General features: G+C 44.6%; 1 pseudogene across 1 annotated transcript in view; it reads right to left on the minus strand.

Moving 5' to 3' along the window:
- Nucleotides 1-21,034, minus strand: part of LOC109866445 (ryanodine receptor 3-like) — a 264,698-nt pseudogene that overhangs the window by 42,338 nt on the left and 201,326 nt on the right. The window contains exons 65-78 of the transcript XR_004212016.1: nt 20,753-20,802; nt 20,389-20,449; nt 19,629-19,867; nt 19,200-19,281; nt 11,986-12,116; nt 11,197-11,315; nt 9,485-9,683; nt 9,030-9,124; nt 8,254-8,399; nt 7,748-7,835; nt 7,519-7,611; nt 6,218-6,385; nt 5,895-5,954; nt 5,161-5,295 (exon numbers count right to left, since the gene is read on the minus strand). The product of XR_004212016.1 is annotated as a ryanodine receptor 3-like (transcript). The remainder of the gene's footprint in view (nt 1-5,160; nt 5,296-5,894; nt 5,955-6,217; nt 6,386-7,518; nt 7,612-7,747; nt 7,836-8,253; nt 8,400-9,029; nt 9,125-9,484; nt 9,684-11,196; nt 11,316-11,985; nt 12,117-19,199; nt 19,282-19,628; nt 19,868-20,388; nt 20,450-20,752; nt 20,803-21,034) is intronic.

Here is a 21,034-nt window from a genome sequence, read left to right on the forward strand (position 1 = left end):
GTTTACCTGGCTGTTGACTATAGGGAACCTGTCTGTTGACTATAGTTTACCTGTCTGTTGACTATAGTTTACCTGGCTGTTGACTATAGTTTACCTGGCTGTTGACTATAGTTTACCTGGCTGTTGACTATAGTTTACCTGGCTGTTGACTATAGTTTACCTGGCTGTTGACTATAGTTTACCTGTCTGTTGACTATAGTTTACCTGGCTGTTGACTATAGGGAACCTGTCTGTTGACTATAGTTTACCTGTCTGTTGACTATAGTTTACCTGGCTGTTGACTATAGTTTACCTGGCTGTTGACTATAGTTTACCTGGCTGTTGACTATAGTTTACCTGGCTGTTGACTATAGTTTACCTGGCTGTTGACTATAGTTTACCTGGCTGTTGACTATAGTTTACCTGTCTGTTGACTATAGTTTACCTGTCTGTTGACTATAGTTTACCTGTCTGTTGACTATAGTTTACCTGTCTGTTGACTATAGTTTACCTGTCTGTTGACTATAGTTTACCTGTCTGTTGACTATAGTTTACCTGTCTGTTGACTATAGTTTACCTGTCTGTTGACTATAGTTTACCTGTCTGTTGACTATAGTTTACCTGTCTGTTGTTTACCTGTCTGTTGACTATAGTTTACCTGGCTGTTGACTATAGTTTACCTGTCTGTTGTTTACCTGTCTGTTGACTATAGTTTACCTGTCTGTTGACTATAGTTTACCTGGCTGTTGACTATAGTTTACCTGGCTGTTGACTATAGTTTACCTGGCTGTTGACTATAGTTTACCTGGCTGTTGACTATAGTTTACCTGTCTGTTGACTATAGTTTACCTGTCTGTTGACTATAGTTTACCTGTCTGTAGACTATAGGGAACATGTCTGTTGACTATAGTTTACCTGTCTGTTGACTATAGTTTACCTGTCTGTTGACTATAGGGAACCTGTCTGTAGACTATAGTTTACCTGTCTGTTGTTTACCTGGCTGTTGACTATAGTTTACCTGGTTGTTGACTATAGTTTACCTGGCTGTTGACTATAGTTTACCTGTCTGTTGACTATAGTTTACCTGGCTGTTGACTATAGTTTACCTGGCTGTTGACTATAGTTTACCTGGCTGTTGACTATAGTTTACCTGGCTGTTGACTATAGTTTACCTGGCTGTTGACTATAGTTTACCTGTCTGTTGACTATAGTTTACCTGGCTGTTGACTATAGTTTACCTGTCTGTTGACTATAGTTTACCTGTCTGTTGACTATAGGGAACCTGTCTGTTGACTATAGGGAACCTGTCTGTAGACTATAGTTTACCTGGCTGTTGACTATAGTTTACCTGGCTGTAGACTATAGTTTACCTGGCTGTTGACTATAGTTTACCTGGCTGTTGACTATAGGGAACCTGTCTGTAGACTATAGTTTACCTGGCTGTTGACTATAGTTTACCTGGCTGTTGACTATAGTTTACCTGGCTGTTGACTATAGTTTACCTGGCTGTTGACTATAGTTTACCTGTCTGTTGACTATAGTTTACCTGTCTGTTGACTATAGTTTACCTGTCTGTTGACTATAGGGAACCTGTCTGTAGACTATAGTTTACCTGTCTGTTGACTATAGGGAACCTGTCTGTTGACTATAGGGAACCTGTCTGTTGACTATAGTTTACCTGTCTGTTGACTATAGGGAACCTGTCTGTTGACTATAGGGAACCTGTCTGTTGACTATAGTTTACCTGTCTGTTGACTATAGGGAACCTGTCTGTAGACTATAGTTTACCTGTCTGTTGACTATAGTTTACCTGTCTGTTGACTATAGGGAACATGTCTGTTGACTGTAGTTTACCTGTCTGTTGACTATAGTTTACCTGTCTGTTGACTATAGGGAACTAGGCTGTTGACTATAGGGAGCCTGTCTGTTGACTATAGTTTACCTGTCTGTTGACTATAGGGAACTAGGCTGTTGACTATAGTTTACCTGTCTGTTGACTATAGTTTACCTGTATGTTGACTATAGTTTACCTGTCTGTTGTTTACCTGTCTGTTGACTATAGTTGACCTGTCTGTCAACTATAGGGAACTAGGCTGTTGACTATAGTTTACCTGTCTGTTGACTATAGTTTACCTGTCTGTAGTTTACCTGTCTGTTGACTATAGTTTACCTGTCTGTTGACTATAGTTTACCTGTCTGTTGTTTACCTGTCTGTTGACTATAGTTTACCTGTCTGTTGTTTACCTGTCTGTTGACTATAGTTTACCTGTCTGTTGACTATAGTTTACCTCTGTTGTTTACCTGTCTGTTGACTATAGTTTACCTGTCTGTTGTTTACCTGTCTGTTGTTTACCTGTCTGTTGACTATAGTTTACCTGTCTGTTGACTATAGTTTACCTCTGTTGTTTACCTGGCTGTTGACTATAGTTTACCTGGCTGTTGACTATAGTTTACCTGGCTGTTGACTATAGTTTACCTGGCTGTTGACTATAGTTTACCTGGCTGTTGACTATAGTTTACCTGTCTGTTGACTATAGTTTACCTGTCTGTTGACTATAGGTTTACCTGTCTGTTGACTATAGTTTACCTGTCTGTTGACTATAGTTTACCTGTCTGTTGACTATAGTTTACCTGTCTGTTGACTATAGTTTACCTGTCTGTTGACTATAGTTTACCTGTCTGTTGACTATAGTTTACCTGTCTGTTGACTATAGTTTACCTGTCTGTTGTTTACCTGTCTGTTGACTATAGTTTACCTGGCTGTTGACTATAGTTTACCTGTCTGTTGTTTACCTGTCTGTTGACTATAGTTTACCTGTCTGTTGACTATAGTTTACCTGGCTGTTGACTATAGTTTACCTGGCTGTTGACTATAGTTTACCTGGCTGTTGACTATAGTTTACCTGGCTGTTGACTATAGTTTACCTGTCTGTTGACTATAGTTTACCTGTCTGTTGACTATAGTTTACCTGTCTGTAGACTATAGGGAACATGTCTGTTGACTATAGTTTACCTGTCTGTTGACTATAGTTTACCTGTCTGTTGACTATAGGGAACCTGTCTGTAGACTATAGTTTACCTGTCTGTTGTTTACCTGTCTGTTGACTATAGTTTACCTGGTTGTTGACTATAGTTTACCTGGCTGTTGACTATAGTTTACCTGTCTGTTGACTATAGTTTACCTGGCTGTTGACTATAGTTTACCTGGCTGTTGACTATAGTTTACCTGGCTGTTGACTATAGTTTACCTGGCTGTTGACTATAGTTTACCTGTCTGTTGACTATAGTTTACCTGGCTGTTGACTATAGTTTACCTGTCTGTTGACTATAGTTTACCTGTCTGTTGACTATAGGGAACCTGTCTGTTGACTATAGGGAACCTGTCTGTAGACTATAGTTTACCTGGCTGTTGACTATAGTTTACCTGGCTGTAGACTATAGTTTACCTGGCTGTTGACTATAGGGAACCTGTCTGTAGACTATAGTTTACCTGGCTGTTGACTATAGTTTACCTGGCTGTTGACTATAGTTTACCTGTCTGTTGACTATAGTTTACCTGGCTGTTGACTATAGTTTACCTGTCTGTTGACTATAGTTTACCTGTCTGTTGACTATAGTTTACCTGTCTGTTGACTATAGGGAACCTGTCTGTAGACTATAGTTTACCTGTCTGTTGACTATAGGGAACCTGTCTGTTGACTATAGGGAACCTGTCTGTTGACTATAGGGAACCTGTCTGTTGACTATAGGGAACCTGTCTGTTGACTATAGTTTACCTGTCTGTTGACTATAGGGAACCTGTCTGTAGACTATAGTTTACCTGTCTGTTGACTATAGTTTACCTGTCTGTTGACTATAGGGAACATGTCTGTTGACTGTAGTTTACCTGTCTGTTGACTATAGTTTACCTGTCTGTTGACTATAGGGAACTAGGCTGTTGACTATAGGGAGCCTGTCTGTTGACTATAGTTTACCTGTCTGTTGACTATAGGGAACTAGGCTGTTGACTATAGTTTACCTGTCTGTTGACTATAGTTTACCTGTATGTTGACTATAGTTTACCTGTCTGTTGTTTACCTGTCTGTTGACTATAGTTGACCTGTCTGTCAACTATAGGGAACTAGGCTGTTGACTATAGTTTACCTGTCTGTTGACTATAGTTTACCTGTCTGTAGTTTACCTGTCTGTTGACTATAGTTTACCTGTCTGTTGACTATAGTTTACCTGTCTGTTGTTTACCTGTCTGTTGACTATAGTTTACCTGTCTGTTGTTTACCTGTCTGTTGACTATAGTTTACCTGTCTGTTGACTATAGTTTACCTCTGTTGTTTACCTGTCTGTTGACTATAGTTTACCTGTCTGTTGTTTACCTGTCTGTTGTTTACCTGTCTGTTGTTTACCTGTCAGTTGTTTACCTGTCTGTTGATTATAGTTTACCTGTCTGTTGTTTACCTGTCTGTTGATTATAGTTTACCTGTCTGATGACTATAGTTTACCTGTCTGTTGTTTACCTGTCTGTTGATTATAGTTTACCTGTCTGTTGTTTACCTGTCTGTTGATTATAGTTTACCTGTCTGATGACTATAGTTTACCTGTCTGTTGTTTACCTGTCTGTTGTTTACCTGTCTGTTGACTATAGTTTACCTGTCTGTTGACTATAGTTTACCTGTCTGTTGACTATAGTGTACCTGACTGTTGACTATAGTGTACCTGACTGTTGACTATAGTTTACCTGTCTGTTGTTTACCTGTCTGTTGACTATAGTTTACCTGTCTGTTGACTATAGTTTACCTGTCTGTTGACTATAGTTTACCTGTCTGTTGACTATAGTGTACCTGGCTGTTGACTATAGTTTACCTGTCTGTTGTTTACCTGTCTGTTGACTATAGTTTACCTGTCTGTTGACTATAGTTTACCTGTCTGTTGACTATAGTTTACCTGTCTGTTGACTATAGTGTACCTGACTGTTGACTATAGTTTACCTGTCTGTTGTTTACCTGTCTGTTGACTATAGTGTACCTGACTGTTGACTATAGTTTACCTGTCTGTTGTTTACCTGTCTGTTGACTATAGTTTACCTGTCTGTTGACTATAGTGTACCTGACTGTTGACTATAGTTTACCTGTCTGTTGTTTACCTGTCTGTTGACTATATTTTACCTGTCTGTTGACTATAGTTTACCTGCTCCAGGTGGAAGACTGCAGCAGAGATGCTCTGTACTCTGTCCACAGTTTGTTCTGGGTCTGTACGTTCCTCACTCTCCACCACCACATCCTTATACAGGTTCATCTGCCACTGCACTGCCAGGTCATCAGACTTCAAACACACACACACACACACACACACACTTAGTGTCTCACACACTGGCAGAATTGAAGCACCAGGTGTTCAGTCCCAGCTAAATGGACTGTTGATTGATGCCAAATAGTAAATTGTCTGACTACTCAATCACATTAAATTTACCAGCAAAATCATTTACCAACAAAACAATGTTTTTGATCAGATTAAACAACTTGTTTAACACTAAAACAGAATTGGTACGTCACATGTCACACAGACACACACAGCTTTAAACATTAGACTCGTTAATGACTTGTTCATTTATAATGTGACATCACTTAAACATAAGAAGATCAGGTCGTGTTTGTTTTCCGCAAGGGAGGAAAGGTTAGTTTACTGTTGCTGTCATTCAAACTACAAGTGAAAAAAATATATATATATTGACGTTACAATCGCTGCTGTATCTGAATGTCCTGGTCTGTTGAATACACGTGGAGGAGTAAATGCCGAGGTTATTACACACCAGACTTCACCGGGGCACAGAGTAATGACCAGGAGGTACAAAGGAACACATGGATGTTCACTGTGCAGAACAACAGATCGTTTGACATCACCACCCCGCCCCTCCAGGATACCTTGTCCTGAAGATGAAGGTTCTCACGCAAGTGATCCTTCACCTCATCGTCGGTGTCTTTCTGTCGGAGGGAAACAGAGAAAGGACACTCACTGGCTGGGGATAAGCCTGTAGTGTGATCACACATCAATACGCTACTTCACATGATCATTGAAGACTTTAGGGATATGATAGTACTGTATCGCATCTTGGCCAATGAGATGAGCTCCTGGGCTCCAGGGTTAGAGGGGTAATGTAGTATAACTCACCAGACTGTATCGCATCTTGGCCAATGAGATGAGCTCCTGATCTCCAGGGTTAGAGGGGTAAGTTAGTATAACTCACCAGACTGTATCTTATCTTGGCCAATGAGATGAGCTCCTGGTCTCCTGGGGTGCACATGTTGAGTCCGATGGGCAGCATCTTCTTCAGTGCGGCTACGATCAGAGAGGTCTGGACAGAGTATAACTCTCCACGCCGCTTCTTGTGCTTCCTATCCTGGTCACCACCTGACTGTGGAGAGACAGACAGGGAGAGAGAGAGACAGGGAGAGAGAGAGAGACAGGGAGAGAGAGAGAGACAGGGAGAGAGACCGAGAGAGAGAGAGAGACCGAGAGAGAGAGAGAGAGAGAGAGACAGGGAGAGAGAGAGAGACAGACAGGAAGAGAGAGAGAGACAGGGAGAGAGACCGAGAGACAGGGAGAGAGAGGGAGAGAGACAGGGAGAGAGAGAGAGACAGGGAGAGAGAGAGACAGGGAGAGAGAGAGAGACAGGGAGAGAGAGGGAGAGAGACAGGGAGAGAGAGAGAGACAGGGAGAGAGAGAGACAGGGAGAGAGAGAGAGACAGGGAGAGAGAGAGAGAGAGACAGGGAGAGAGAGAGACAGACAGGGAAAGAGAGAGACAGACAGGGAAAGAGAGAGACAGACAGGGAAAGAGAGAGACAGACAGGGAAAGAGAGAGACAGACAGGAAGAGAGAGAGAGACAGACAGGAAGAGAGAGAGAGACAGACAGGAAGAGAGAGAGAGACAGACAGGAAGAGAGAGACAGACAGGAAGAGAGAGACAGACAGGAAGAGAGAGAGAGAGAGAGACAGGGAGAGAGAGAGACAGGGAGAGAGAGAGAGAGACAGGGAGAGAGAGAGACAGAGACAGAGAGAGAGAGACAGGGAGAGAGAGAGAGAGACAGAGAGAGAGAGACAGACAGGGAAAGAGAGAGACAGACAGACAGACAGGGAGAGAGAGAGAGACAGGGAGAGAGAGAGAGAGACAGGGAGAGAGAGAGAGACAGGGAGAGAGAGAGACATGGTGAGAGAGAGATACAGAGAGCGAGACAGACAGGGAGAGAGAGAGAGAGAGAGACAGGGCGAGAGACAGATGGGGAGAGAGCGAGACAGACAGGGGAGGGAGAGAGAGAGAGAGAGAGAGAAGACAAACAGAGAGTGAGACAGACAGGGAGAGACAGCGAAAAAAAGAGAAAACTCTGGTAACATTTCCAAAATGATCAGGTTTTCCAGACTCATGAGGCAATAAGCAGGAATATACAGAATCATCCAACCAGGATATCTGGAAAACCACAGGGAGAGAGCTTCTACGCAGGCCTTTCTTTACTCACTACTGGCTAAACGAACTCCTGCTCCGTCCTTACCTTGGACATCTTGGTTCTACTTTCTCCAGTCAGGAAAGACAGGTTGTTGATTTCATTCTGAACCACAAAGTTCTGCTCTTCCCTTTTGAAGTTCTGTCGATGGGGTCAGATGGTAAAGAAGGAAAGAAACAAGAAGATTTAAAAAGAATCTTCAAACAGAACAAAAACAGAACAAAAATAACCTCAAATGAACTAAACATCTTTAGTATTCTGAAGTGAAAAATCTTACGTGTGATTTGCACCAGAGGATGAAGATCTCAGCCACCATGGTGAAGAGCTCGTTGGACTGAGCATCAGGCCTCTTCAACCATCTGGATCTGGTGGGAGTTTGACAGAAGTTTTCATGAGAAGTGGTCAAATATAACCATCTGTTGTGTTATGTAGCCTAGATAACAGGATAAGCATTGGAGAAATCTGCAGGTACCAATCCCAAATAAGAAATATTTGAACCATCTAATCTCACTATGATCTCCTGAAGTAAATCATTCCATAAAAGTATATGGTACTATCCTAAATCAAAATCAAATGTATTTGTCACATACACATGGTTAGCAGATGTTAATGCGAGTGTAGCGAAATGCCTGTGCTTCAGTCAACATTTAGACAAGGCCTGCAGATTTCCCAGAACCTAAACAACAGATGTGTGTGTTGGAAAGGCTGGCTGGGTTATACTTCCTGTTGTTATTTACGTAGTGGATGAGCATGAAACAGAAAAGGCTGGCTGGGTTATACTACCTGTTGTTGTCCACATAGCGGATGAGCATTGGGTAGAAGGCATACAGGTCTCTACAGAGGACAGCAAACTCATCCAGGACGAGAAGCTCAGCTTCCTGAGTGTCTCCTTTAATGTCAGCCTTCAGCAGTTCCTCCTCTGCCACCACCTGGGGTTAGAACATAGCAATAACACCTTTATAACCCATTAATAACCCATTTATAACATAGTAATAACAGTTATAACACCTTTATAACATAGTAATAACACCTTTATAACATAATAACACCTTTATAACATAGTAATAAGTTATAACCCCTTTATAACCCATTAATAACACATTTATAACCCATTAATAACCCATTAATAACACATTTATAACATAGTAATAAGTTATAACACCTTTATAACCCATTAATAACACATTTATAACATAGTAATAAGTTATAACACCTTTATAACACATTTATAACATCGTAATAACATTTAACACCTTTTTAACATAGTAATACCATAAGCTCAGCTTCCTGAGTGTCTCCTTTAACGCCAGCCTTCAGCAGCTCCTCTATCACCACTTGGTGTCAGGAATTATGAAATGACTAAAAAAGGGTTTCACTTTAATGGCCTTGCTGCACTGTCAAGTCTTACGTCATTGTCAAACAATAACATAGGAGTCAGGAAATCAGCGCAAACAGATCTGGGATTCAGTTGCTTGATCCTTGTGAATGATCCATTGAAAATGTAAAATGAACAACTGGACAGCAGTTCAAAGAATATGTTTAAATTCCTCTCATCTCACCTTCACTGTCTTCTTCCTGAGTTTCTCTAGAGTGGGCAGGAAGTGACTCCTCAGTAGGTCCGCAGCAGCCTTGCAGATGATTGGCTGAGAGTAGACTGCAACGATACAGGAGAAACCAAATCGTATTTGTGTCTCACTGAGGAGTTGTTACACTAGTGTAATTATCCTTTCATAAAATGAGTTGTGGCTGGCAATGCTACACAGCACTTAGTATTTACCACTCATCATATTGCCCACCAAACTCGGCCAACTAGGTTCACACTCCGGCTAGGTTCAAACTTCCTGTGTGCCATGAGACTGTATTAGCCCGCTGAGCTAAAGCCTAGACATTGACTCAGGGAGCTAACACAAGTCTTCAGGTCTAAGGCAAAGTTCCTCAACACACGAGTATGGTTCACCAAAACCTCCTCTGTTAAAAACGTTAGCCCTGAGGTAATAGTAACCCAGTATCCCACCTGCGATCCTCTTCATCCAGGGAGCGTCATCGATGCCCAGGTTGTTGTTGAGGATCTTGAGAATGTTCCCCAGGATGATGCTGAGGTGGTTGGAGCACACGGTGGTGCAGCAGGCAGTGTGTGGAGCAGAGTTCTCTGTTCCTCTCTCCCACCAGTAGGACAGGTAGTTACACAACATGGGCAGGATCACCTCAATCACCTGGAGGGCATCGGGGATGGGACGACACCATATTAAGTAATAGTCACAATATTAAGCAATATTACGATTATCAGGGTATTGAGCTATATCACCATCATTGTGATATTAAGTTATACCACGATAATCACAGTATTATAAAAATGAATGTTGTCACGCCAGTTCCGTTAGTCGAGATGTTTCAGTTGACCTGGTTCCTCTCTAGGTTTCTTCCTAGGTTTTGGCCTTTCTAGGGAGTTTTTCCTAGCCACCGTGCTTCTACACCTGCATTGCTTGCTGTTTGGGGTTTTAGGCTGGGTTTCTGTACAGCACTTTGAGATATCAGCTGATGTACGAAGGGCTATATTAATACATTTGATTTGATTGGATTTGATCAAGGCTCTAGCCGAGGGCTTCCCAAACATTTTCACTCAAGCCCCCCTTCCAGCATTGGGGAACATCCTGCACCCCCCCCTCCCTTCTCTCGCAAAACAAATATTAATATAGGGACAAGCAGTGTTCATGACACAAACTGACACAAACCCTCTCTTGTTGGCAAAGAGAACATTTTTGCAGGTTTAAAGCTTATTTCCTGCAATTCTATACATGTTGTCATGGGGGAGAGAAAACGTTGCTGTTTTAAAGCTTATTTCCTTGCAATTCTGTCTAATGTGTTTTCATGTGATGTTTCAGTGACTTGAACATTACTACAAAATGTACGGGCTAAAAGACCTAGCTAAAAAAAAACGTTAGCTGACATGGGCTAGTTGATCTGGACATTACTGACAAATTATAAATAGCTGTCTGAGGTCTGTAATGACTGACATGACAAGACGTGATGATGAACTACCTAATTTAGAAATTGCACCTTGTACATTCTACTATTACAACTTGCGATCCCTCAGTTTGGGACCACTGCTCTATCCTAATTATTTCCTCTCCTTAAAGCTGAGATCTGCATGAAACAGTACCACTTGTCACGAAGGAGGAACATCCAGCTTCATGGTAAAACATACAGTCATAACAGATATAGTCATAACAGATATAGAGATAAATGATATAGTGATAACATATATAGAGATAACAGATATAGAGATAACAGATATAGTGATAACAGATATAGAGATAACATATATAGAGATAACAGATATAGTGATAACAGATATAGAGATAACAGATATAGAGATAACTGATATAGAGATAACTGATATAGTGATAACATATATAGAGATAACAGATATAGTGATAACAGATATAGAGATAACAGATATAGAGATAACAGATATAGTGATAACAGATATAGAGATAACAGATATAGAGATAACTGATATAGTGATAACATATATAGAGATAACAGATATAGAGATAACAGATATAGAGATAACAGATATGGAGATAACAGATATAGAGATAACAGATATAGAGATAACAGATATAGTGATAACAGATATAGTGATAACATATATAGAGATAACAGATATAGAGATAACAGATATAGTGATAACAGCATGTTAATTGCAGTCCAAGCCCTACTGACCTGTGGCATCTCTGTATAGCGAGCTCCGGACTCTGAGATGTCGTTGATGTCCTTCAGCAGGCGATCCAGACGAGGCATCTCTGGACACATCTCCTCCACAGAGTCAGGCATACTCAAGACTGTACAGAGAACGGCACAGAGTTAGTCATTTTTAAAATATTTTTAAAAATCTTTATTTAACTAGCAAGTCAGTTAAGAATACATTTTTATTTACAACGACGGCCTACACCGGCCAAAACCGGACGACGCTGGGCCAATTGTGTGCCGTCATATGGGACTCCCAATCACGGCCAATCACCATCATACACCGTTAATATACAGTACATAGGACTGGTTTCCCAGACATTGATTAAACCTGGTCCTGGACTAAAATGCATGATCCTGGACTCGGCTTAACTGTGTCCAGGACAACGGCCCTGTGTCCAGGACAACGAACGGCCCTGTGTCTAGGACAACGGCCCTGTGTCCAGGACAACGAACGGCCCTGTGTCCAGGACAACGAACGGCCCTGTGTCCAGGACCACGAACGGCCCTGTGTCCAGGACAACGGCCCTGTGTCCAGGACAACGGCCCTGTGTCTAGGACAACGAACGGCCCTGTGTCTAGGACAACGGCCCTGTGTCCAGGACAACGGCCCTGTGTCCAGGACAACGGCCCTGTGTCCAGGACAACGGCCCTGTGTCCAGGACAACGGCCCTGTGAGGATCTGGGTTGTTATCAAGCATAGATTGGTCCTGATGAATTGGTAGTGTTATGATTCAGTATTGCGACTGCAGAGTAGTGACTTACTGGCCCTCTCTCGCGGTGTCTTGGTGTTGAAGACAGACAGGGGGTTGTGAGCATTGAGATCAGGCTCCAGGAAAGCTACAGGCATGGCTCCTACCAGGGTGGCCAGACACTCCCCTAGGGCTGGTAGGTGCCTGGAGGGAACATACAGAGACATTAACACACACACACACACACACATTAATACACACACACACACACAGACATTAACACACACACACACACACAGACATTAACACACACACACACACACACACACACACACACACACACACACACACACACACACACACACACACACACACACACACACACACAGACATTTACACAAACACACAGACATTAACATACACACACAGACATTAACACACACACCGAGACATTAACACACACACACACACAGACATTAACACAGACACAGACATTAACACACACACACACAGACATTAACACACACACACACACATACACATTAACACACACACACAGACATTAACACACACACACAGACATTAACACACCGAGACATTAACACACACACACACCGAGACATTAACACATACAGAGAGACATTAACACACACAGAGACATTAATGCACACAGAGACATTAACACACACACACACACACACACACACACACACACACACACACACACACACACACACACACACACACACACACACACACACACACACACTTAAAGTAGATGTGTACATTGCTTTGTCACAGCCCTCCGAAGAACAGAGGAGAATCAGCAACACAGAGGACAATGGAATTTATTTATTGCTAAAAATAGAACCAACACGATTCGGGCTTTCAGTCTTTTTTTTCTTCCTCTCACTTACAGCACTCAAACGTAACATAGAATACATAAAAGATTACAGACATTGTGTTTTTTTCCAGTCTGTGTTGGATGGAGGTTTTCTCCTCCAATAATGCAGAGAGATGTGATCACCGTCATCCTCTCTATGCAGTAGCTGATGTGATGAGGGCCTCATACCTCTCTATGCAGTAGCTGATGTGATGAAGGGCCTCATACCTCTCTATGCAGTAGCTGATGTGATGAGGGCCTCATACCTTTCTATGCAGTAGCTGATGTGATGAGGGCCTCATACCTCTCTATGCAGTAGCTGATGTGATGAAGGGCCTCATACCTCTCTATGCAGTAGCTGATGTGATGAAGGCCTCATACCTCTCTATGCAGTAGCTGATGTGATGAGGGGCCTCATACCTCTCGCCTGCAGTAGCTGATGTGATGAAGGGCCTCATACCTCTCTATGCAGTAGCTGATGTGATGAGGGCCTCATACCTCTCTATGCAGTAGCTGATGTGATGAGGGGCCTCATACCTCTCTATGCAGTAGCTGATGTGATGAGGGCCTCATACCTCTCTATGCAGTAGCTGATGTGATGAAGGCCTCATACCTCTCTATGCAGTAGCTGATGTGATGAGGGGCCTCATACCTCTCTATGCAGTAGCTGATGTGATGAAGGGCCTCATACCTCTCTATGCAGTAGCTGATGTGATGAGGGCCTCATACCTCTCTATGCAGTAGCTGATGTGATGAAGGGCCTCATACCTCTCTATGCAGTAGCTGATGTGATGAGGGCCTCATACCTCTCTATGCAGTAGCTGATGTGATGAAGGCCTCATACCTCTCTATGCAGTAGCTGATGTGATGAGGGGCCTCATACCTCTCTATGCAGTAGCTGATGTGATGAGGGGCCTCATACCTCTCTATGCAGTAGCTGATGTGATGAAGGGCCTCATACCTCTCTATGCAGTAGCTGATGTGATCACCGTCATCCTCTCTATGCAGTAGCTGATGTGATCACCGTCATCCTCTCTATGCAGTAGCTGATGTGATGAAGGGCCTCATACCTCTCTATGCAGTAGCTGATGTGATGAAGGGCCTCATACCTCTCTATGCAGTAGCTGATGTGATGAAGGGCCTCATACCTCTCTATGCAGTAGCTGATGTGATGAAGGGCCTCATACCTCTCTATGCAGTAGCTGATGTGATGAGGGCCTCATACCTCTCTATGCAGTAGCTGATGTGATGAAGGGCCTCATACCTCTCTATGCAGTAGCTGATGTGATGAGGGCCTCATACCTCTCTATGCAGTAGCTGATGTGATGAGGGCCTCATACCTCTCTATGCAGTAGCTGATGTGATGAGGGGCCTCATACCTCTCTATGCAGTAGCTGATGTGATGAGGGCCTCATACCTCTCTATGCAGTAGCTGATGTGATGAGGGCCTCATACCTCTCTATGCAGTAGCTGATGTGATGAGGGCCTCATACCTCTCTATGCAGTAGCTGATGTGATCACTGTCATCCTCTCTATGCAGTAGCTGATGTGATCACCATCATCCTCTCTATGCAGTAGCTGATGTGATGAAGGGCCTCATACCTCTCTATGCAGTAGCTGATGTGATGAGGGGCCTCATACCTCTCTATGCAGTAGCTGATGTGATGAAGGGCCTCATACCTCTCTATGCAGTAGCTGATGTGATGAGGGGCCTCATACCTCTCTATGCAGTAGCTGATGTGATGAAGGGCCTCATACCTCTCTATGCAGTAGCTGATGTGATGAGGGGCCTCATACCTATCTATGCAGTAGCTGATGTGATGAAGGGCCTCATACCTCTCTATGCAGTAGCTGATGTGATGAAGGCCTCATACCTCTCTATGCAGTAGCTGATGTGATGAGGGGCCTCATACCTCTCTATGCAGTAGCTGATGTGATGAGGGGCCTCATACCTCTCTATGCAGTAGCTGATGTGATGAGGGCCTCATACATCTCTATGCAGTAGCTGATGTGATGAAGGCCTCATACCTCTCTATGCAGTAGCTGATGTGATGAAGGCCTCATACCTCTCTATGCAGTAGCTGATGTGATGAGGGCCTCATACCTCTCTATGCAGTAGCTGATGTGATGAGGGCCTCATACCTCTCTATGCAGTAGCTGATGTGATGAGGGCCTCATACCTCTCTATGCAGTAGCTGATGTGATCACTGTCATCCTCTCTATGCAGTAGCTGATGTGATCACCATCATCCACTCTATGCAGTAGCTGATGTGATGAAGGGCCTCATACCTCTCTATGCAGTAGCTGATGTGATGAAGGGCCTCATACCTCTCTATGCAGTAGCTGATGTGATGAGGGCCTCATACCTCTCTATGCAGTAGCTGATGTGATGAGGGCCTCATACCTCTCTATGCAGTAGCTGATGTGATGAGGGGCCTCATACCTCTCTATGCAGTAGCTGATGTGATGAGGGCCTCATACCTCTCTATGCAGTAGCTGATGTGATGAGGGCCTCATACCTCTCTATGCAGTAGCTGATGTGATGAGGGCCTCATACCTCTCTATGCAGTAGCTGATGTGATCACTGTCATCCTCTCTATGCAGTAGCTGATGTGATCACCATCATCCTCTCTATGCAGTAGCTGATGTGATGAAGGGCCTCATACCTCTCTATGCAGTAGCTGATGTGATGAGGGGCCTCATACCTCTCTATGCAGTAGCTGATGTGATGAAGGGCCTCATACCTCTCTATGCAGTAGCTGATGTGATGAGGGGCCTCATACCTCTCTATGCAGTAGCTGATGTGATGAAGGGCCTCATACCTCTCTATGCAGTAGCTGATGTGATGAGGGGCCTCATACCTATCTATGCAGTAGCTGATGTGATGAAGGGCCTCATACCTCTCTATGCAGTAGCTGATGTGATGAAGGCCTCATACCTCTCTATGCAGTAGCTGATGTGATGAGGGGCCTCATACCTCTCTATGCAGTAGCTGATGTGATGAGGGGCCTCATACCTCTCTATGCAGTAGCTGATGTGATGAGGGCCTCATACCTCTCTATGCAGTAGCTGATGTGATGAAGGCCTCATACCTCTCTATGCAGTAGCTGATGTGATGAAGGCCTCATACCTCTCTATGCAGTAGCTGATGTGATGAGGGCCTCATACCTCTCTATGCAGTAGCTGATGTGATGAGGGCCTCATACCTCTCTATGCAGTAGCTGATGTGATGAGGGCCTCATACCTCTCTATGCAGTAGCTGATGTGATCACTGTCATCCTCTCTATGCAGTAGCTGATGTGATCACCATCATCCTCTCTATGCAGTAGCTGATGTGATGAAGGGCCTCATACCTCTCTATGCAGTAGCTGATGTGATGAAGGGCCTCATACCTCTCTATGCAGTAGCTGATGTGATGAGGGCCTCATACCTCTCTATGCAGTAGCTGATGTGATGAGGGCCTCATACCTCTCTATGCAGTAGCTGATGTGATGAGGGGCCTCATACCTCTCTATGCAGTAGCTGATGTGATGAGGGCCTCATACCTCTCTATGCAGTAGCTGATGTGATGAGGGCCTCATACCTCTCTATGCAGTAGCTGATGTGATGAGGGCCTCATACCTCTCTATGCAGTAGCTGATGTGATCACTGTCATCCTCTCTATGCAGTAGCTGATGTGATCACCATCATCCTCTCTATGCAGTAGCTGATGTGATGAAGGGCCTCATACCTCTCTATGCAGTAGCTGATGTGATGAGGGGCCTCATACCTCTCTATGCAGTAGCTGATGTGATGAAGGGCCTCATACCTCTCTATGCAGTAGCTGATGTGATGAGGGGCCTCATACCTCTCTATGCAGTAGCTGATGTGATGAAGGGCCTCATACCTCTCTATGCAGTAGCTGATGTGATGAGGGGCCTCATACCTATCTATGCAGTAGCTGATGTGATGAAGGGCCTCATACCTCTCTATGCAGTAGCTGATGTGATGAAGGCCTCATACCTCTCTATGCAGTAGCTGATGTGATGAGGGGCCTCATACCTCTCTATGCAGTAGCTGATGTGATGAGGGCCTCATACCTTTCTATGCAGTAGCTGATGTGATGAGGGCCTCATACCTCTCTATGCAGTAGCTGATGTGATGAAGGGCCTCATACCTCTCTATGCAGTAGCTGATGTGATGAAGGCCTCATACCTCTCTATGCAGTAGCTGATGTGATGAGGGGCCTCATACCTCTCGCCTGCAGTAGCTGATGTGATGAAGGGCCTCATACCTCTCTATGCAGTAGCTGATGTGATGAGGGCCTCATACCTCTCTATGCAGTAGCTGATGTGATGAGGGGCCTCATACCTCTCTATGCAGTAGCTGATGTGATGAGGGCCTCATACCTCTCTATGCAGTAGCTGATGTGATGAAGGCCTCATACCTCTCTATGCAGTAGCTGATGTGATGAGGGGCCTCATACCTCTCTATGCAGTAGCTGATGTGATGAGGGGCCTCATACCTCTCTATGCAGTAGCTGATGTGATGAGGGCCTCATACCTCTCTATGCAGTAGCTGATGTGATGAAGGCCTCATACCTCTCTATGCAGTAGCTGATGTGATGAAGGCCTCATACCTCTCTATGCAGTAGCTGATGTGATGAGGGCCTCATACCTCTCTATGCAGTAGCTGATGTGATGAGGGCCTCATACCTCTCTATGCAGTAGCTGATGTGATGAGGGCCTCATACCTCTCTATGCAGTAGCTGATGTGATCACTGTCATCCTCTCTATGCAGTAGCTGATGTGATCACCATCATCCTCTCTATGCAGTAGCTGATGTGATGAAGGGCCTCATACCTCTCTATGCAGTAGCTGATGTGATGAAGGGCCTCATACCTCTCTATGCAGTAGCTGATGTGATGAGGGCCTCATACCTCTCTATGCAGTAGCTGATGTGATGAGGGCCTCATACCTCTCTATGCAGTAGCTGATGTGATGAGGGGCCTCATACCTCTCTATGCAGTAGCTGATGTGATGAGGGCCTCATACCTCTCTATGCAGTAGCTGATGTGATGAGGGCCTCATACCTCTCTATGCAGTAGCTGATGTGATGAGGGCCTCATACCTCTCTATGCAGTAGCTGATGTGATCACTGTCATCCTCTCTATGCAGTAGCTGATGTGATCACCATCATCCTCTCTATGCAGTAGCTGATGTGATGAAGGGCCTCATACCTCTCTATGCAGTAGCTGATGTGATGAGGGGCCTCATACCTCTCTATGCAGTAGCTGATGTGATGAAGGGCCTCATACCTCTCTATGCAGTAGCTGATGTGATGAGGGGCCTCATACCTCTCTATGCAGTAGCTGATGTGATGAAGGGCCTCATACCTCTCTATGCAGTAGCTGATGTGATGAGGGGCCTCATACCTATCTATGCAGTAGCTGATGTGATGAAGGGCCTCATACCTCTCTATGCAGTAGCTGATGTGATGAAGGCCTCATACCTCTCTATGCAGTAGCTGATGTGATGAGGGGCCTCATACCTCTCTATGCAGTAGCTGATGTGATGAGGGGCCTCATACCTCTCTATGCAGTAGCTGATGTGATGAGGGCCTCATACCTCTCTATGCAGTAGCTGATGTGATGAAGGCCTCATACCTCTCTATGCAGTAGCTGATGTGATGAAGGCCTCATACCTCTCTATGCAGTAGCTGATGTGATGAGGGCCTCATACCTCTCTATGCAGTAGCTGATGTGATGAGGGCCTCATACCTCTCTATGCAGTAGCTGATGTGATGAGGGCCTCATACCTCTCTATGCAGTAGCTGATGTGATGAGGGCCTCATACCTCTCTATGCAGTAGCTGATGTGATGAGGGCCTCATACCTCTCTATGCAGTAGCTGATGTGATCACTGTCATCCTCTCTATGCAGTAGCTGATGTGATCACCATCATCCTCTCTATGCAGTAGCTGATGTGATGAAGGGCCTCATACCTCTCTATGCAGTAGCTGATGTGATGAAGGGCCTCATACCTCTCTATGCAGTAGCTGATGTGATGAAGGGCCTCATACCTCTCTATGCAGTAGCTGATGTGATGAGGGCCTCATACCTCTCTATGCAGTAGCTGATGTGATGAGGGCCTCATACCTCTCTATGCAGTAGCTGATGTGATGAGGGGCCTCATACCTCTCTATGCAGTAGCTGATGTGATGAGGGGCCTCATACCTCTCTATGCAGTAGCTGATGTGATGAGGGCCTCATACCTCTCTATGCAGTAGCTGATGTGATGAGGGGCCTCATACCTCTCTATGCAGTAGCTGATGTGATGAGGGCCTCATACCTCTCTATGCAGTAGCTGATGTGATGAGGGCCTCATACCTCTCTATGCAGTAGCTGATGTGATGAGGGCCTCATACCTCTCTATGAAGATGTGTTTTCCCGTGCCTAGTGAGTAGAGACAGGTCACGATGCGATAGCACGACAGCTGGACATCATCCACTGGAAAACACAACACACACACAGGTCATATTTCCAGGCCAAGCTTCAGTCAATTTAACACTCTCTTTTTCAGAGAAGGCCACGGTGGGCTTCCTGCTTCCTGCTCAAGCCACTGAGTGATCCTGTGATGCATAAGGGCAGGGTAAATTAATCAAGGGCTCGACCTGAATAAATTAATCAAGGGCTCGATAATTAGTTGACAAGTTGAATCAGTTGCACTTGCTCTGGATCAGTTTAAATACAGGGAACAGCTGGGACTCCCAGAGAAGAGGTTTGAAAACCATTGCACTAAGTGGACAAGCGCATGGTGCCCCCAGAGTAAATGAATTCAAATAACATCAATTCACCCAGCAGGTAGACTCCAAAGTTATGCATGGTGACGTGTTCGAACAGGGCTGTGAGGATGGGCAGCAGAGCGGTGGTGGCATAGGTGATGTTCTGGGTCAAGCCCTTCATCTGGCTCCTGGACTGGCTGAACTTCCCCAGCTTCAGCATCTCCAGGGTCTTCTCTAGGTCCTCCGCTGCGTTCTCAAATAACGTCCTGACCCCAGCCTTCACCATCTCTGAGCCTGACTTCATCACTGTCCTGAGAGGGGAGGAAGAGGACAGAAGGAGAGGTGTAAGAACGACGCCTTCACCATCTCTGAGCCTGACTTCATCACTGTCCTGAGAGGGGAGGAAGAGGACAGAAGGAGAGGTGTAAGAATGACGCCTTCACCATCTCTGAGCCTGACTTCATCACTGTCCTGAGAGGGGAGGAAGAGGACAGAAGGAGAGGTGTAAGTACGACGCCTTCACCATCTCTGAGCCTGACTTCATCACTGTACAATAAAAAAATACAGTTTCAAACCTCTCAGCCAATAACAGCGAGTTGTCGGTGTTCCCCTCCCCACTCAGACAACTCCTAGACAGTCCTAGCTAAATTCTTGCTTGATAAATTGCTCTTCGCTAAGAAGCTATTTTTGTTTCTTTTTGACCATTTTAATTGAAAACAATCACAGTAAAGTGCTTAATTTTTACCCAGAAATGATTTGATATTGAGATTTTAAAAAACAGCTGCATTGGAAGACAGAGGTTTGTTCTACAGGCTCTATAAAAGACTCTTACCTTGTGTCCAGGGAATGAGCCAGGATGTGTAGACAGCTCACCATAACAGCCGAGTCGCTCCCTAAGAGAACACATTGTCATTGATATGGAAATCACTGAGCAAAGAGTACAAGCAGCGCTGACCGAGTAAAGGCCCGGCACACAGTTAAAGGCCCGGCAACAGTTAAAGACCCGGCACACTGGTAAAGACCCGGCACACTGGTAAAGACCCGGCACACAGTTAAAGGCCCGGCACACTGGTAAAGACCCGGCACACTGGTAAAGGCCCGGCACACTGGTAAAGGCCCGGCACACTGGTAAAGACCCGGCACACTGGTAAAGACGTTGACAGACAGGTAAAGACAATGACCGAGGTGGCCCTTACCAAAGAGGGAAATCCTGTGTCTGACAAGAGCTGCCATCTTACAGAACAGGCTGGAAAATAAAGGAGAGCAAAGGGAATGAAACAACCAGAGAAAGAAAGGAGAGAAGAACCAAGCAGGAAAACAAGAAAATAGCTCACAAGTTGTTCATGTAGTGCCCAGTCTGAAATCAACCCGTAACTACCTTCCCTAGACATGAGGCTAGGTGAACTTTCCTCCATATTGCTTACACCTATCTGATTCTCACAGGTCTATCGAAAGGTCTCTGACTAGACAAACTCTCA

Source organism: Oncorhynchus kisutch, linkage group LG12, assembly GCF_002021735.2.
Source record: "Oncorhynchus kisutch isolate 150728-3 linkage group LG12, Okis_V2, whole genome shotgun sequence".
NCBI lineage: Eukaryota > Metazoa > Chordata > Actinopteri > Salmoniformes > Salmonidae > Oncorhynchus > Oncorhynchus kisutch.